Below are 19050 nucleotides of genomic sequence, written 5' to 3'. Positions count from 1 at the left end.
ACTTTGATCGCTCAAAATTAGTTTTTCGTTGCTAGTTTCTTGGTTTTTATTAAAATACTCTTATATTTAAAGAAAAATATTTGGAGATTGGCTACTTTGCAACTAACAAGTGGATATTGGCTATTTTGAAATGAACAGACCAGGAGATTGGTTATTTTGTAGTAAAAACACAATAAGTATTAATACCAAAATTCTATACTCTTAAGACTTCTTCGTCGTTGTCATTATCGAGTGGTTCGCAATAAACGTCGTCTTCTTCAGGGACGCATGGAACATTTTCGTAATGTAGGACATTTTTCACCGTAGTAACTTTCCAGTAGCTTCCTTACGTCCTTCAATTTCTCTTTGCTAATGTTGGCCAAGTTCCCGACTCCTATTTCATTTGGATTGATGTTAATGGTCGATCTTCCTTTTTCTTGATCTTGCCAAACAAATCCTTTTTATTTTCGATATCTGAAAGTGCCGACTCTACAGTACTTTGAATGTAGACAATGCTTCGGTTTTCCAGTCGTAGAACTTGAAATCCATATTGGGACGCTGCAAAGTTGTACTTTCAGATATTATTTTAAAATAGTTCTCAGCTGTCGGAATAACTTGCGTTTTTTTAAGTTTTTTCTCGATCGTACCAAACACCCTGTCCGACGGCAAGGATGAATGCCCTCGAACGGGATACACTATTTCAATATATTTTATGTTTTTTTGGAGCTTGTATCAGCCAGCGACTTGCCATGGCTTGATTAGAGCCCTTGCCATACTCACCCTCTGACCATACATAGCTAAAACAATTTTCTTTCAGTAACGGGGCTTTAGAATGTCCCACTACGATTGTCAAGATATGTATAGCTCTGCTGTAGCACGCTGCTTGATCCGGGACTTTAGGCAGTGGAAGGTTTTTTTGCAAGTCGAAGGATTAAGTCAATAATTCAGGCTTAGATTCCTTCAATAATGCAAAAAAGCCTTTCGATCTAAGCTTGTGAATTCTTTTAGCGGCCATGAGGGATTGCTTCACAGATGGTGTCCTTTCCTTTGACATTTTTTCAGTGAGTGAAAGACATGTCGAACACATGTCCGTCTGTGTCGCCTTAAATGAAATGTTGAATTTTCTATTAAAAATGATTCGAAAATATCCTTTTTTTACCTGTGTCTCTAGTTTGGCTTGAGCATTGCAACTTTTCCAAAGTTTATTAATACTTAGATCACCTGACGCATACTTGCGCTCACTTACAGTAATGAGACTCCACGCAGTTTATACTTTTAATAAATTCGACCATGCTCCACAGTTTCTCTTTATATAAATGCGTTCGTTTGTCTCCTCCCCTTTTCTCACATGGAAGATTACTTTCTCCTCTAAAATTGTTCGAGGAGTCGGCCTCTTGTGATCCTCAAGGCATTAGTGAAACTCTTTTGGCAAATGGATAACTTGTCATCTGGACCTTTTATGAAACACTTGCATGTAGTCTTCTTATTACGATGTAGTTTAGTTTAACTCTAGCAATTGCAGTATAAAAGTGTCTTGTTTAACTTTCTCCTCATTTTTATGAAAAGCTTCATCCGCAATATTGAGTTTTGTGCACTGGTAGGCTCTCCCGTCGTGCTTACATGTTGGCATTTTAGGCACCTTCACGCCTAAGCATGTTGCACTCACGACATATGACATTTTTCTTCCATATAGATCTAAAATATACTAACCTCAGCCGTTTTCTCACATTGCTCGCCCATTTCTCTGGCTGTGCGACTCTTTTTCTACACTTTGTAGGCGTTAATACTTCTGGTGTTATCAACATTTATTACTAAATTGCAAAAAGTTTAGAGAATAATGTTCTTTTTCTCAGCTTTGACACTAGTATAACCGACATCTTAAAAATCACCGACTACGTGATACAATCGCGCTCTGATTGGTGCAGAGAGATATTGGTCGTTTTGAAACAACAATCAATTTTCTCCATTTAATTTCAATGGGAGTTTGGTAGTTATGTTACGAAATTTATGCATAGCTGGATGCGTCTTTTAACAAGGAATCCAGTGGCGTATTCAGGTCAGATTGTCCAAAAAGTAGAGATAGGTTGTTTTGCAAGTAGAGGTCTCAAGTGATCACCTAACTATTTCTGCAAAAATCCGAATGCGATCTCTCACATCCACCTCAAAACAGATTCGTCCTGGTCGTTGCGCATCGCGCGCCACTGATGTGACTGGATGCAAAATATTAAAAATTTAACGAATTTATTTATAGCATATAGAATACTTAAGCAACTTTTATAGAGTTTTTACTAAGTAAATATTTTTTGAGTTATTTGCGAGTGAAAATGTTCATTTTCCAAAATAAAAACCACGCTTTCAGAGGGTTTTTCAGAAATAACTCAAAAAGTATTTTATTGAAAAAAAAAAAAAATTCTTAGCAAAATGTAGCTTAATGAAGTCTGTAGACCCAGTAGAAGCAAAGTTGTAACTCATGAAAAGTAGGTTCTTATTTGTCAAATTTCAAATCCAATATTTCAACGTAAAATAACCAAAAAATGAACCACTTTTCGGGGAAAACTCATCAAAAGTTTTTGAAAGTGTTTAAAAAAGCTTTATTTTTGTTTTTTTTTTTTAGTTTTTAGCGCCAAAACTAAACGAGTTACTCTCAAAATAAAGTTGGTCCCTTTTTTTGGTAAAAACATCGTGAAAATCACCCCCTAATTAACAACCCACATGAAATTAATCGTTACCGCTTTACAAAAAGTAGGTTCTTATTTGTCAAATTCATTAAAAGATGATTTGAATCATTTGCTCGCTTTAATTTACAATTATACGATTTTATAATAGTGATAGATTTCACCCCTAAAAAATAAAAAGCAACCAACGGCACGTCCAAAAGTGAAGTGGAGGGTAAGTAGAACCTAAATCCAAGTTTTCATGCAATTCGGTAGTGACACGGAAAATTACACGGTATCGCTGTATTTTATGTTTATTTACTGGTCAAAATCTGTTTCGGTGTGTGTAAGCGGTGCGCATGATGTGTTGTAGAAGTGAGAATGTTTTGATGAGTGGTTCAAGGGGTTCAAGTAACAAAGCGAATAAATTTAAAAATATATACATTAGCGGAAGCCCGGGTGAGGACCGATTGATGTAGGCATGTGAAAGTGGTTAGAGGAGTTAAGTCAAAGAAGGCATGTTGATTGATGGTTAAGTGAGAAAATAATGAAACACACGGATCTGTTGATCTACGAAAAACTAGAATTGCGAAATTATAACCATTTATACTATCAATCTAGTTATTGCCATTTCATAAAATGTAACAATGCAATAAAATAGACATAAAGATTTAAATCTATTTTATAGTTCTGAAACAAATAGTTAAATTTTCTTAGCTCTTTGTAATATTTTGATCCCTCACTGTATAATACCTTATTTGAGTGATTACTATTTATTTAGTTTATTTATACCTTTGATGACAATTTTACTCTATTTTTATTCAAATCACAGTTTTAATTAAGGCTAGACTGTGTACATATAATAAGATAAAAAAAATAAATTCAAAATATCATTTTAGGATGTTAACGAACTTTATCTCGTGTTTTCCCACATTTGTTTTATATAAAATTGTATTTTACAAACAAAATGTAAACAAAAATTTGCCATATTTTCTAAATATTTGCCTTTCATTAAATTAAAGTGGCAAATAATATTTTCACTGTTTAACATTATTTTATATAATAGTATATTTGACGATACCATAACCATCTGTATTATAAAAAAGATTTGTAACATCCATCCATCTTCTATCGGAGAATATGCCAAAAAGTGAAAAATTTGTGCATAAATATGCACTAATTTAAACAAAAATATGCATTTTTTTTAGAAAATATGCATGTACTATCAATGGAAACTTATATTTGATAATGGTACATTACTTAATGTTTATTTTAATAATTAGAAAACAATATAAATAAATTCAAAAACTAAGTAGGTATTTAATTGTAACGAAAGAAGTAAAAAAGTAAAATACTATTCCTTAGAATTATGGAAACAATAAATGACCAAATGTTTTTCAAAATTTTCCAATATTACGTAAAAAGGGCCAATTCATCTAAAATACCCGCCCAGACTTTGACTTTTTGACGGTATTGTGTTTTGTAAGGAACACTTATGTGCTTATTTTCTGTAGAATACCCTACGGTAACAGATGGATTGAGATGACCAGTTAAAGAAAAAGAAGACTCATCTGTAAACAAGTTTTTTTTTATGAAATCTTCGTCACGATTAGTGAGTTCCATCATGTCCTCACAAAACACCATCCGTCGTTCATAATCAGGCAGGGAAAATTTCCTGAATTTTTTGCAATTTCTAGGAATAGTACTTATTACTTTTTAAACTATTTCGGACAGTTCTTCAGTTTCTACCAGTTCTACCAGTTTCTCTTGAAATTAGGGTGTTGTTACAAGGAAAATTGATTTCAGCTAGACTGCATACAACAGTTTCACGCTGTTCTCGTTCTTCATTAATTGTACGAGCTGGTTGATTTTCATCTTCATCACTATCCGTGCATTTTCTACAATTTTTGACACCAGTTTTTTCAAATTCAAAAATAATGTAAATTGTAGATTTTGTTGGTACAGGGCGTTCGAATGAAAACGAAAATCTATCGATTATAATGACAACACGACTTCCAGAATAATGCCATTTAATAATTTTAATTTTAAGTTCAGTTGTACCTTACCATTTTCCTAACTTAAAAGATCAATTCTTTATTTTCAAAACTGAATGTCACTTTGGCAAAACTAGAATTCAATCTTATTGGTGTTGAAAACAAGCTCGTATGTCGGTACTAATCTCATACTATATTCGGTCAGGTTTTTCAGGACAGAAGCTGCACTCAAATATCGTGTCTTTTCTTAAATTATTCTTTGAACATACCTTACATATTTTTCTCTTTATCCAACCTTTACTATCACATTTAAATTTTTTGAAATGTTGTGTTTTTCTGTTGTTTGTTGTTGTTTGTATGCTGGAGTAACCAATACTATTTCAGAATTTATTAAAAGATGTCTGATAATTTCTAAACGATATTCATATAAATTTATTCTTCTACCAGTGTATGGAGTATAACTTTTGTACAAATAATAGGAATTTAATAACAAAACTTGAAATATGTGAATACCTATTTTTTATACCATCTGAGCGTCTTGCGCTCACATGGATAGTACGCGAGCATTTGATCTTTGCGATCAACACCGCTCATAAACTCATTATACATACATATTTGGATATACATAGGTAGGGGTTTTATTTTTATTTGGTTTCTTTTGTTTTCAATTTCGATAAGATCATTTTTAAATTCCGTGAATATGTACATAACTTCTCTTTTATCTCTCCACTTTCCTACTAAAATGCCATCTTTGTATTGCCCTACTGTCTGTTCTTGTGCTAGTTTAGCTTCTAATACTTTTTAGGGTTACCTTTTCTCTTGGAAATTAAAGTTCCTGTGCAGAAGGTATTGTTTTGTAAAAGCGTTTTTGCTAAGTCAACACTTCCATAAAAGTTATCTATAAAAAGAGAATGCCCAACGTTAAGTATATCTCGCATTAGTTCTAAAACTACTTTTTTAGAGTGGCCTTTTTCACCTGCAGAGTCATAACGTCCTGTATATAATTTCATACAAAACGCTAAGCCATTGGGTTCTGCCAACACATACAATTTAAGTCCGTATTTGTGACGTTTGCTTTTCATATATATTCGAAAAGATAATCTATCACGGCACAATAACATACTTTCATCAAGCGATAGATTTTTTCCTGATTGATATATTTTAGCCATTATATTATTGAAGTAATTTAAAAGTGGTTTATTTTATAGAGTTTATCTTCTATTACACCCTTTTCTGGATCTCTGGCAAAATGTAGACATCTCAAAATAAGCAAGTAACAATCTCGGTTCATATTGTTATGGAAACATTTCAATTGAAAAAGGGGATCGGTATTCCAGTAGTCCTGGATTCTATTGGTTTTTCATGTTTCCATATGCAATGTAAGTCCAAAAAATGTTTTAAGTTCGTTAACAGACACAGGCTTCCATTGATTTATTCGTGAATGTTCTGCAACACCGGATAAAAATAACGATTCGGCATAAACATTTGTTTCCTGCACTATCATCCACGAATCCTCACTTAAATTTGGCTTCTCCTGTATATTTTCATTCCTACCTGCACTTCCATGTAACGCTTCAGCCAATCCAGAATAATCATGTTTTTCTTCAATATCTAAAAAAAAAAAAGAAAATAAAGCAATTCTACAAGAAAATGTAATGCTGCAATATAATTCTGTTGATAATATTCTAGAAGGTTGTTATTAGAAATAAACATTTCAAAACATGTATATAAATGAAGTTAGGCATAATTTTGAATTCATTTCTCAAATCTCGTATTGGAATCCAATTATTTGTATTTTATAATAAACATACCTGTGTCTTCATCTGACATAACTACACTATTATTGGATTCACTGAATTCATCTTCACTAGATGAATTATTATTTAATATATTATATAATTGATCAGTACTATAATATTTGGATCTTTTACAATTTGAATTATTTGCATTCATTTTACCACACGAGGTACTATATTTCGATCTTTTACAATGTGAATTATTATTTGCATTTATTTTAACAAACGTCAATAGTTTGATAGTTTGACGACTAAAAAGCACGGCAACCTATTATGTACAGTCCATCTAATTTACTTACCGTTGCACGTCATTATCATTGACAGAGATCGAAGTTGACATATTTGCCAAAGTATAAAAAAATCCTGAATCCATTTTAAATCAAATAGGTCACAATTATTGCAAAAGTGGATTATACAACAAAACAAATTAATATTTAATGTAAATAAATACAAACAAAACAAGAGTTAAAAAATAATCTTGTTAAAAACAATTTGAGCCGCTTGTATGCGTCGTATAAAGATGTAAAATGGAATACTTAAACAAAAACAACACTTTTTTCATTACTTATTAATATTAGTCAACACCGCAACTGTCAAATAAGTGTTACCAATTTATGCCAAAATATTACCTTCGTTCGATTACAGTTACTGTGTTCCGAACAAATGTTCTTCATAAAAACTCTTTGTAATGCAGTTATACAAATTAAATGAAACATATTATTGTGTATTTCTTTAAGTTAACATTAATAGAAATCTTCAAATATTATTTCTACGCGTATATAATAAAATATGTCTAGTGGCTATAATGCCAGTGTACACGGCAAAGTGATTCTAAAAACACACCTACCGCCTAAATATTTCGTGTTGGTATCATGTGACCTCACGGACTATGACGCGGATGACGTGCAACGGTAAGTAAATTAGATGAAGTATATGTAGGTACGGAAATCTGTAATAGATATGGTTTTAATAAATAAATAAAATAATAAAATTGTAATAGATAGATACGGATTTCGTTTGTTGACTGTGATAATCAGCATTATCTTTTCTAATAATATAATAATTATCCAAAATAAAAAAGTCTAATAGCAAAAAATAGAATAAGGTTCATTTAAATTTAGAAAATATATTAATTTAATAAATTTGATATGACAAAATAAAGATAATACAGAATCAAAATTTAAATAATTTTATGAATTAGTTTTTGTACTTGGAGAAAAGATTTTCTTTTTTGATTACCGGTGGCTTGTGCAAAACAGAATTATTGTGAGTCCATCTTTGGAAGCCTTACTTGCAGTGATCATTTCTTCTCTTAGGGTATAAGTTATGTTAGATAATGCTTTCGTCGAAATAAAAATAATCCCGATCCATCTGCGTTAAAATATACCAATGCTTAGTTTACTTGAAATTTCTACTGCTTTTCTTTGAATAATTTTACCAGATACAATATTATTTTTTAACTCCAATTTACGAATCAAATCAAAAATAATTTGATTTAAACAGCACCCGAGAAGAAATTATCGGAACATAAGTGAAATTAAAGAAGGTAATGGAAACATTCTAAAAGGAGAAAAATAAGTAATAAGGACATGGACAGAGTATTTCTCATTATGTATATAAAAATGCCGTGGCCGGTCTGGCAGCACCAACCTGTCACTTCTGGAGCTGCTTCATATAAACGACAGGCTAATAAAAAAAAGTAAACCGAGAATATCTAAATTACTTTAGCCATAAGAACGGGAACTATGGAACTATTGGTAGTAGAAGGAAAGGTAGAAAATATTTTTGAGAACCGCTTGATAAATAGGTTAACAGATAGTTTCCTCTACAAACTCTTCCAAAAAGTAAACTTTTATACACAAGGGTATTTATGCCAGACAATACAAAACATAGGTATCTAAAAAACTCACATGTGCGTCATCAGCATATGACTGAAACGATATCTTGACGCACATAGGCGTGATAAGCAAGTGTTAAAAGTTTATGTTTTCTGTTTCGTAGTTGTTAATTTTGATGGCCGCGTTTTTATTCCATTAGAGATTAATTATAATATGTGCGGGTATTCATCATCAATGCATTTGACTAATTTGGCAGGTATCCCAACTTGGCCTTCTGCTTTCCCATTCTTTGCATTCTTAATTGCTTGGTCTAATTTTGCCATTATAATATTCGGTCCTATCTGTTCCTGCAGTTCTTGCCATAATCGGATAATGAAAATTACACCTGGATGGGAAGAAAGGATGCCCATAAGTTGAGCATTAATTTGTGAGGTAACTAACCTAAGGTGATGTTTAGTCTTTAGTTCACTATTCAACCGGTTCAGGTGTTTTGAAACACACAACGGCGAGTGTTGGGACGTGTGCCTACAGATCTCTAATTACGGGATACAGCGAGTGTTGGGACGTATATCCAAAGATCTTTAATTACGGGATACTGAAGCCAGAAAGAGCAAAAAAGTGAATCTTACTAACTAAAAGAAGATAGACAAAAATTGAACCAAATAAAAAGGAAAAAGGGGGCCACCTAATCTTTTCTTTGAGTGACAAGAAAAACTCGAAATCTTATGTTAGAGGATTAGTTTGAGAAAGACAAATAGATATGACAAATATGCTTAACGTCTTTAAAACCAATATATTGATGGTTAAATGTAAAAACCTCATTAGTCAAAATTTACAACTTTTTAGGAGAGCGCAAAAACTTAAATGCTTATAGCCTAAAATCCCACTACAATATCACTACGTTCATAACGTAGTTAATCAAACTCACATTTTTACATACATTTAAAATTAGGAGAATACATTGATAATGGGTTGCCAGTCAAAAAGTGGCCACAAATATTTTCAATTCAATTACTTAATATTAATTAATTTTTGAGCAAAAATTTTATTTCGTTAAATTTTTTAAATCAAATACGTTGCTCATGACGTATATGCATGTTTTTTATATCAAATAAAAGCTATTTTTTAAATATGTTGATATAAGTTTACCTAAGAAAAAATGGTCGAAAATTAGGATTGCCAGCTGTTAAAAACGCAAGGTATCAAAGATAGGATAGACCACCTACACGAAAAAAAAAAATCGCTGGAAATTGGCTGCAAGAAGAAGACCGACAGAACTGGAAGAAATTAGGGTAGGCTTGTATTCAACTTTGAACGCAGAAGGCTGAAAGATGATGATCATGATATGTAGGTAGTATTTATTTCTTATTACTATCTTCATTCACATTTAGTGTTGTATCCAAAAAAAATAGTTATTAAAAAATGCAAAAAAATTAAAGGATACGTCCCACTCAAAAACACTATAACACTGCACTGAAACTGAGTACATGATATGTTGAATAAAATGAAAATAATAACAAGTGTTTTTCCTTTGCATTGATATTCATCAGGAAATATTAAGCATAGTTATTAAATCTGCTGTTTAGCAGGATATAAAAAAGTAAAACTTACAGTGACTTATTATGTTTTCACTTAAAACTAACAGTAAACCATTGTGACAACTAGACAACTAGACAACATCAGATATGCTGATGATACCGTCTTAATAGCAAGTAACGCACAAGAACTACAAAATATAATAAATGCGGTAGTTCACCACAGCGAAATGTTCGGTTTACATCTAAACGTTTCCAAAACTAAAACTTTAGTATTTTCAAAGACACCAATAAACGTACAGGTGTATGCCAAGGGTCAAATAATAAAACAGGTAAATTCCATAAAATATTTGGGAACAAATATCAATAGTCAGTGTAATCCAAAAAAAAGAAATCCTATCAAGAATCGAACAAGCAAGGAAAACATTCATGAGCATTAAACCATTTTTTACAAGATCAGACCTTAGTCTACAGCTTAGAATCCGAATGATCAGATGTTACGTTTTTTCTGTCTTACTGTATGGCTGTGAAAGTTGGACAATGGACTCTGAAATAGAAAAAAGAATAGATGCCTTTGAGATGTATATATACAGACGAATGTTGAGGATTCCATGGGTACAAAGAGTTACTAATGTTGAGGTACTTCGTCGCATGTGTAAACAAAAAGAATTACTAAGAATAATCAAAGAGAGGAAAATGCAATACTTGGGTCATGTGCTGAGAGACGAAAAATATGAATTACTTCAAGTTATACTGGAAGGAAAAGTACAGGGCAAAAGATCAGTAGGCAGACGCCAGAACTCGTGGCTGAAAGACCTGAGGAGATGGTTCGACCGCTCATCCGCAGAGATCTTTCGCGCAGCAGTTTCCAAAACTACAATTGCCATTTGGATCGCCAACCTTCGAAAGGAGACGGCGCAATGAGAAGAAGAAGAAACCATTCTGAACTAACTTAAATTTTATTTCTTGTTTCGTTTCCCTTGCTGGGTTGCTGCATATTTTGATTTACCTCGTATTATTTTATTGACTATTTTTAACACTACTGCCAGACATTTCTGCAAATGGTCTCCAGCTGCTATCGGCATAGCAAAACTTCGCTAACATGCAAATGGGGGAATCTCGAGAGTTTCATTTTTTTAACGCGTAGAAACGGTTCTGCCAATCGCTTGCCTATCTCGATTCAACATTCAGTTATTTTTAAATTACTATGGGAGAAATAGAGATGAAACGAATTAAGAAAAAGACAATAAATAACTGTATCGTTAGAGGCATCTGGCAATGTACACAAACTATTATTACACTTATTCTTGAGACGCAATTCTAAAAGCGTTAAATAGGAAGTTAAGAGGTTTACAGAGAAAACAAATTAAAAGAAGGACGTGGTTTACCCAAGAAAATTTGGGCTGTGTAAATAAACAATTAAACGTGCAAATAAACAACACTTCTTCAGCCTTAAGTTATCCGACTTTGGACATATCCAACATTGGCCTCCCACAAATCAATCCAGTGTGTTCTATTTTGCGCCACTTGCTTCCAGTTGTGTCCTCCGATCTTCTTAATGTCATCAGCCCATCTCATTTGTGGTCTTCCTCTGCTTCTCTTTCCTAACCATGGTTTCTATTGTTGATGAAAAATTTATGTCGTTCAACGTTATTTCTGTAAGGTTTAGTGTATTTGTCATTATTTTTGTTTTTTCCAAGTTCATCTTAAGACCTACTTTTTCCGAAGCTTGAAATAGTTGCGTCATCATGGTCTGTAGTTCTTCGAAACTTGTAGCGAATATTACAATGCCATCAGCGTATCTCAAATCACTGTTTTCTTTCATTAACATTTATTCCTTTATCTGCCGAGTTAATGTCTTTGAACACGTCTTCCAGTCCAAATGTGAATCGCTTTGGTGAGATAACATCTCCCTGGCGAACTCCTCTGTTGATTGGTATAGCTTTGGTTTTCGCATCTATTTGTATTTTCATTATAGCTTTCTTGTCAATATTATGTATGAGCATTCTGTATCGAAAGTCTATCCTCCAGTTGTTAGCTCTCTCTATTGCCCAAAGTTCTATGGAGTCGAACGCCTTTTTATAATCAACGAAGCCAATGTATAAGTTCAAGTGATATTCACTGGCTTTCTTTATTAGCGTTCTGACTGTAAGAAGATGATCCGCTGTACTGTAACCATTCCAGAATCCTGCCTGCTCTACCGGTTGATAGCTATCGAGCTTCGACGCACGTTAACCTGTTAGTTATTACTCTCATAAATAGTTTGTACATTTGGGACAGCAGGGGATTGGCCTATAGTTCTTCAGATCTCCCCTGTCTCCCTTTTTGAAGAGAAGTATTGTTAAACTTTCATTCCAATCATCTGGGATTTCTTCTCTGTGAAGACATTCGTTGAAAAAACTTTTCAATTCTTCGAGAATAATTTCACTCCCCTCCTTCAACATTTCTACAGGTATTCCATCTGGGCCCGGAGCATTATTTTTCTTTAGTTGTGCCATAGCTTGTTTTATTTGGAAGGATTCTATGTTAGAGAGTATTTCTGAGTTGACATTCGTTATCTTTCTCTTAAGATCTTCCTTTGCAGTGTTATCTGGGTTCTTGTTTGAGGAATACAAATCACGGTAAAATGTTTAACTTTGAGGATTTCGTTCTTTTTTCTTATTTCTTTTCCATCTTTATCCTTCAATGAGATTATTATAGGATTTCCTAAGTTTGATCTTAAGTATTTCAGGCCTCGGTTCTTTTCTATTATTTTTTCTACCTTGTTTTCATTGTACATCCTAGATTTAGAATTACATATAGAATAGATCTACAAATCTTCCTTGACTCCCATCTTTATTTGTTTATTCAATTCTTTGAAACCATTGGTGTTTCGCTTTCCTTCGCTTAGAAATGTGCGTCTCTTTTCCATCAACCGTTTTGTTCCATCCCTTATTCTGTCTTCTTTATTTTTCGTTTTCTTTGCAACAGGCAGTCCTGCTTTCAAGAGCTTTCGTTGTATTTCTTTATTAAATGTGTTCATGTCGGAATATTCTTGTTGATAATGTTCTACAAATTCTTTTCTTAAAACTTCTCTGTACTCATCTCCCTTCTGTCGTATTTTAGTTTGATCTAACTGATTAAAATAATTATGTGGCCTGTTTCTACTGGTTTTTGTGTGTTTAATAAGAATCCTTGCTCTTAAAAGGCGATGATGGCTGCCAGTTGTGAATCGATTGAGAGCATTTATATCTTCAAAAATGTCTTTGTTCCCACACAAGAAGTAATCGATCTCGTTTTTCGTTTTATTATCGGGAGATATCCATAAAATAAAAGTAGTAAACAACACATCTGTATCAAAAAGCAAATTAAAGAAATTGTTGAGATCTACAACTTATATTTGAACCATTTTTCTTTAAAATGTATAAGAAATTTTATATGCACAGAATGATTTTTTCACTTTTTATGATTACTGGTCTTTGAGTTCTTTACTGGTAAACGTATTAACATCAGTACTTTAATACTCGAATTAATAATATAATGGCGGAAAATAGTCGTAAAATTCCGACAACTGGAAGTATTTTTACGTATAAAGTTGAAAAATCAGATCTGAAAAAGCGATCTCTGAATAACGATTTTTAATACTCTGTATAAATTACTTATTTACGAAAATGTTAACTACTAGACTAACGACAAAATCGGACGGGTATCAATCAAGAGAACAAGCTTTCAGAGTTGCTGATCACTTGTTAACAATGAAACCGTGAATATATGAATGAATAGCATAGACTATTGCTATAGCACTCGTCGATTTCTAGAAAGAATTCGATTGTGTAGAATAGTATAAAACATATCCATATCATATATGATTTCTGTTAAGGAGTTTGTAGACCAGTTCATTTTTTTTGCTGTAGTATATTTTCTATCGTTTTCGCGCGTTAGTGTGATAACACTAGCGTGTTAAAATTTAAATGTACTCCAATTCCGTTCCCATCTCCACCTTTCCCGTGGACTATTATAATTCATGGTAGTATCTGGTCTTACAAACATTGCTGTAACACATGATAGACATGATTTCTACTAAATCTGATCTGACCGTGCAGATCAGATTTAGTAGAAAGAAATGAATATTGCAACTACGTCACAATGAGGGTGCAGTTTCTTGGCAGTGGCAAATTGTTGAAGTGTAAATAAAAAACCACTTTTTTACATTCTCAAAATAATATACTGTCTAGGTTTAGTAATAGAAATATTTTGGAAAACCATCCATAAATTTTATTAGAAAAACACCGGAACTTCATACTCTGCCTAATTTTTTTTAGTTCTTGCATATATGAGCTACGTAATTTTTTAAATTTCATTACTACATGGATTTCTGTAAAACCGTCAAGGTCTTGCAGAGCATCCAACTAGATGAGAAAGACATGAAACTTATTGCCAAACTTTACTGGAACCAAACAGCCATTATTAATACCAACAACAGAGAATCAAAGCCAATCAGTATTGAACGAGGCGTAAGACAAGGCTGTGTACTGTCTCCCACCCTCTTTAACGTGTATTCTGAGAATCTATTTAGGGAAGCTTTAAAAGGTCAAAAAGGAATTATCATAGGAGGAGAAATAATTAACAATATACGGTACGCCGACGATAATGTGATTCTAGCTGAAAACATCGACGATCTGCAGGAGCTAATCAATAGAGTTGACATGGAATGCACAAATTGGGGACTGTCGATAAATATCGATAAAACTAAATACATGGTGACCAGTAAAGTGGATATCGGCGCAACCCAACTGATATTAAACCAACAACCGCTGCAGAGAGTTCAGAGATTCAAATACCTTGGATGTTGGATTACCCAAAATCTGGATCCATCCTTCGAAATTCGATGTAGAATTGAACAGGCAAGAAACTCATTTCAAAAATTCAAGCCTCTATTATCCAAAAACTCATTAAATTTGGAAATCCGTGAAAAGTATACAAGATGTTACGTGTGGTCTGTACTTTTGTATGGATGTGAAACTTGGACTTTAAACGCCGATATTATGAATAAAATCGAGGCGTTTGAGATGTGGTTGTATCGAAGGATACTAAAAATTCCATGGACTAGCAGAACCAGAAACGAAGAAGTTCTTCGAAGAATGGGACATCAACGAACTCTATTAAATATTATTAAGAGGCGTAAACTAGAATATCTTGGACATATAATCAGAGGACCAAGATATGAGTTCCTTCGGCTAATTCTCAACGGTAAAATCAAAGGAAAGAAATGGATAGGACGGAAGAAAATCTCTTGGTTGAGGAATTTGCGGCAGTGGACAGGTTTGACAGCGGACCAATTGCTACACGTAGCGCAAGACCGAGATCAGTATAACAATATTATAAGCATCATAGTCACCGACGTTCCGTAGGGATATGGCACTCTAAGAAGAAGATCAAGGTCCATTTCAGTAGCAATTTTTCTTACTGCATCTGCACAAGGCTCTCGTTTTTTTATAATCCTCTCTGGCCGGATCCCACAAACCTGGCTCATTTTGATATATCACAAAACTTATTGGTGCCTGTGTCATTCGTTCTTAAAATTTGAGCAGCCATAGTTAACTACTCTATCCTGTTGCACTGCTGACGACTGACTACATGATCCAAAAATCAAATAAAATTGATCTCACGATCGTTATTAATTCGATTCGTGAAAAGAATTTACTCTTCGTATTTCACTAATGTAACAGTAATACAGAGTGGAGCTTACGAAAGCGTGGCTCACGTCCATGATTCACTACCCATGTCAACGCGGTTTAATTGTTTACATGGATCGTAGCTTACTAATGCGTGACTCACGTTCGTGATTCACTACCATGTAAACGTGGCTTTAATTTTATTCTTTTTTGTGACTCCACTCATCCATCTAAGCATTCCCATTTCCGCCACACGCATTCGTTGTTCCTCTTTCTTTTTTAATGTCCAACATTCAGTTTGACAGGGAATTTTGTTTCGCACAACACACCACTCGATTTCTTCCAGTTCATCCATCCAATCCTAATTCTACTGCATGCATCTTTATCTATTTCCCCATTACTCGTTAATACCGGGACTAGAAACTTAAAACTAGGTTTTCACGCGGTATAGGCTCTTGTCTCTGTTTTGTCTCTTTTTTGTTTCCAGGATAAATCGAAAGCTTCCAATTTTTAGCAGGAATCGATTACTAGAGAAATACTGTACACCCAATTTGTTTTATTGTAGTATTTGTTAATCAGATTTCTTGTTGCTATAAAAGACTTTTTCAAATTGAATTCCTCGTCGTTGTTTTGGTCAGTATTAATTTCTAATATTTTTTTGTCGAGGTAGTCGAGTAATAAATTTATGGATTCTGATTTATGGATATGGTTTCTTGGATTCTGAATGGTATTAATTTTGAATGACTGATATAGAAGAAAGTAAGGGAAAGAAAGTTCTTTATATTTATCACGTTCACTGGTAGGTTCAAAGCAATCATCATCTGGTGGTGGTTTGTCGAAAAATTTTTAAAATTTTCTGTTATTCGAAATGTATTAATTATGTTTCATCAACATGGAATTATTGAAACAGAAAATCTTTCAATTTCTATAAATATTTTGACGTTGTAAATATAATGCATATACTTGTATAACTTTAATTACCCATCATTAAGATAATAATAAAAAATGCAGATTTTGCGGGATATGCGGGACGTGGCAGCGAACAAAACGCCAGTCCCGTCCGTCAGAAAATTGCTGTCCTGTCCCGTCCTGCGGGACAAAGTGTACATCCCTAATTAAATTATTGTACAAGACCGCAAGTGAAAACATTCACAATCGAGCAAGTGAAAACATTCAAATACTTGGGAATGATGGTGAATGATGTGACCAATGGGATCCTCAACAAGAAATAAAATGCCGTACCGAACAAGCAAGACAAGATTTTCTTAAATTTAAACCGCTACTTTGTAACCGCAATCTTTCCTTCAATCTCCGTTACAGAATGGTTAAGTGCTATGTATGGTCCATATTGTTATACGGCATGGAGACATGGACGTTGAAAATATCTTCCATTAACAAGTTGGAAGCCTTCGAAATGTGGACCTTGCGAAGAATGTTCCGCATACCATGGACAGATAGGGTGAGAAACGAGGAAGTCCTAAGAAGAGCAAATACTGAGAGAGAATTGCTCAGCTTGATCAAGGCACGAAAGATTGGATACCTGGGCCACATCCTGAGAGGGGAAAAATACGCAATCCCTCAACTAATTATCCAAGGAAAGATTGAGGGCAAGAGAGGAGTAGGTCGCAAACAAATGTCGTGGCTGCGAAATATAAAGAACTGGACAGGCATAACTAACACTGGCGAACTTTTACATGCCGCAAAAGACAGACGTCTGACCTTAAGATAATTCGCCAACGCACTATAGGTGCACGGCACCATAAGAAGAAGAAGACAAGATCGCAATATGTCTATATTATCGCTGATAGCATCATTAGAAAGAGGCCACCTAGTCTTTTTCAAAAATCTTTCATTAGTGTACAGTTGTCCAAAGAGTAAACATGTACAATGCTTAAATGAAAAGTATGGCTAAGAAATTTGCTAGATCTGTTCAAATTGTTACTTTGATTGATAATGAAATGAGTCAAAGAGAAGTGGCCAGACAGCTTGGTGTCAATCGTTGTATGGTCCAAAAAACATACCAATCATTCGTAGAGACCGAATCTCACCAACGACGTCCAGGATCAGGCGCGAGAAGAAACCATGACGCCCGGAGGAAACCGCTCTTTACAATGCACTTCTTTGCAAAATCGGTTCTTTACGGCTAGAGCAATCCAAAACCGTTTTCAATATGTTCACGGGTGGACATTAAGCATTTCTACAGTACCACTGTTGAACTGGTTTGGCTGTATCACTAATGGACTCTTTAGGTCAGCTGTAAACAAGGTCAGGATAGCCTTGATGATTTCCAATCTCCGATAGGAGTGGCACAAGAAGAAGAAGAAGACAGTGAGAAGAAGGTTGAGGAAATTTGGTTTAAGGGCTCGCTGCCGGGCAACAGGACCTTTGTTAACAGCAGCACATCGAAAAAACCGACTTGGGTTTGCTAGAGACCACCAAAATTTATATTTACACAATGAAATTATCGATCGAGTTAGCAAATACAAATATTTAGGCACTTTTATAAATGAAGACAACGATAGCTCAGCAGAAATCAAAATAAGAATAGAAAAAGCCAGATCCATATTCACTAAAATGAAGAGAGTGTTCTGCGGAAGAGATTTGAGCCTTGAAATGAAACTTCGCCTGATGAGATGTTACGTACTTTCTGTGCTGTTCTACGGAATGGAGTCATGGACGTTGAAAAAGATTGATACCAAAAAATTAGAGGCATTTAAACTGTGGATGTATCGCAGAATCCTGAGAATATCATGGACCGAGAGAGTCACAAATGTCGAGGTCTTGAGAAGAATGAATAAAGAAAAGGAAGTCATATTTACGATCAAAAAACGAAAACTGCAATACTTGGGACACATTACAAGAGGCGAAAGATATGAACTGCTTCGAATAATTATGCAAGGGCAAATAGCAGGAAAAAGGTCCATAGGAAGAAGACGAAACTCCTGGCTAAAGAATCTACGGGAATGGTATAGCTGTAGCAGCAACGAATTGTTTCGGTCAGCAGTTTCGAAAATACGTATAGCCCTGATGATCGCCAACCTTCGGAACGAAGATGGCACTTGAAGAAGAAGAGACCACGAGCATTGGATGATAGAAGATAGGAAAAATGTTGTTTGGTGATGAGTCCAGGTGTCCAGGATGGTTCTTTATGAGTTAGACGGTCTTATCAAAACGTACAGAAAACGTGGGGAACGATATGCTTCTTGTGTTCGACGAGCACGTGTTGCTTTTGGAGGAGGCTCAGTAATGTTTTAGGCAGGCATTTCATTCGAAGGCCGTACTGATCTCGTGTTTATTGATAGAAGAGCGTTGAATGCTCCCCGATACATTATCGAAATTTTAGACGAGCACGTAATGCCTTTTACTGGGTTTGTGGGCGAAAACTTTATTTTCATGGATGGTAACGCAATACCTGGAAACCGTCAGTATGCCAAAAATTATTTTGCCGGCTCAAAGCCCAGATTTGAACCCGATTGAGCGTGTTTGGAACCAACTCAAACGAAGAGTAAAAAACAGAATGCCTGCTCCAATAAATCGTGAGCAGCTTCAAATGGCGCTCATGGAAGAATGGGAAGCTTTTCCTCGAGACAATATCCAGAA

General features: G+C 34.4%; 1 protein-coding gene across 1 annotated transcript in view; it reads left to right on the top strand.

Moving 5' to 3' along the window:
* The window catches only part of LOC140439553 (sodium-independent sulfate anion transporter), a 210724-nt gene that overhangs the window by 8137 nt on the left and 183537 nt on the right, over positions 1-19050 (top strand). The window lies entirely within an intron of this gene.

The sequence above is a fragment of the Diabrotica undecimpunctata genome, chromosome 4 (assembly GCF_040954645.1).
Source record: "Diabrotica undecimpunctata isolate CICGRU chromosome 4, icDiaUnde3, whole genome shotgun sequence".
NCBI lineage: Eukaryota > Metazoa > Arthropoda > Insecta > Coleoptera > Chrysomelidae > Diabrotica > Diabrotica undecimpunctata.
Note: the sequence above shows the minus strand (reverse complement) of the source record. Positions and strands in the feature narration are given on the sequence as shown.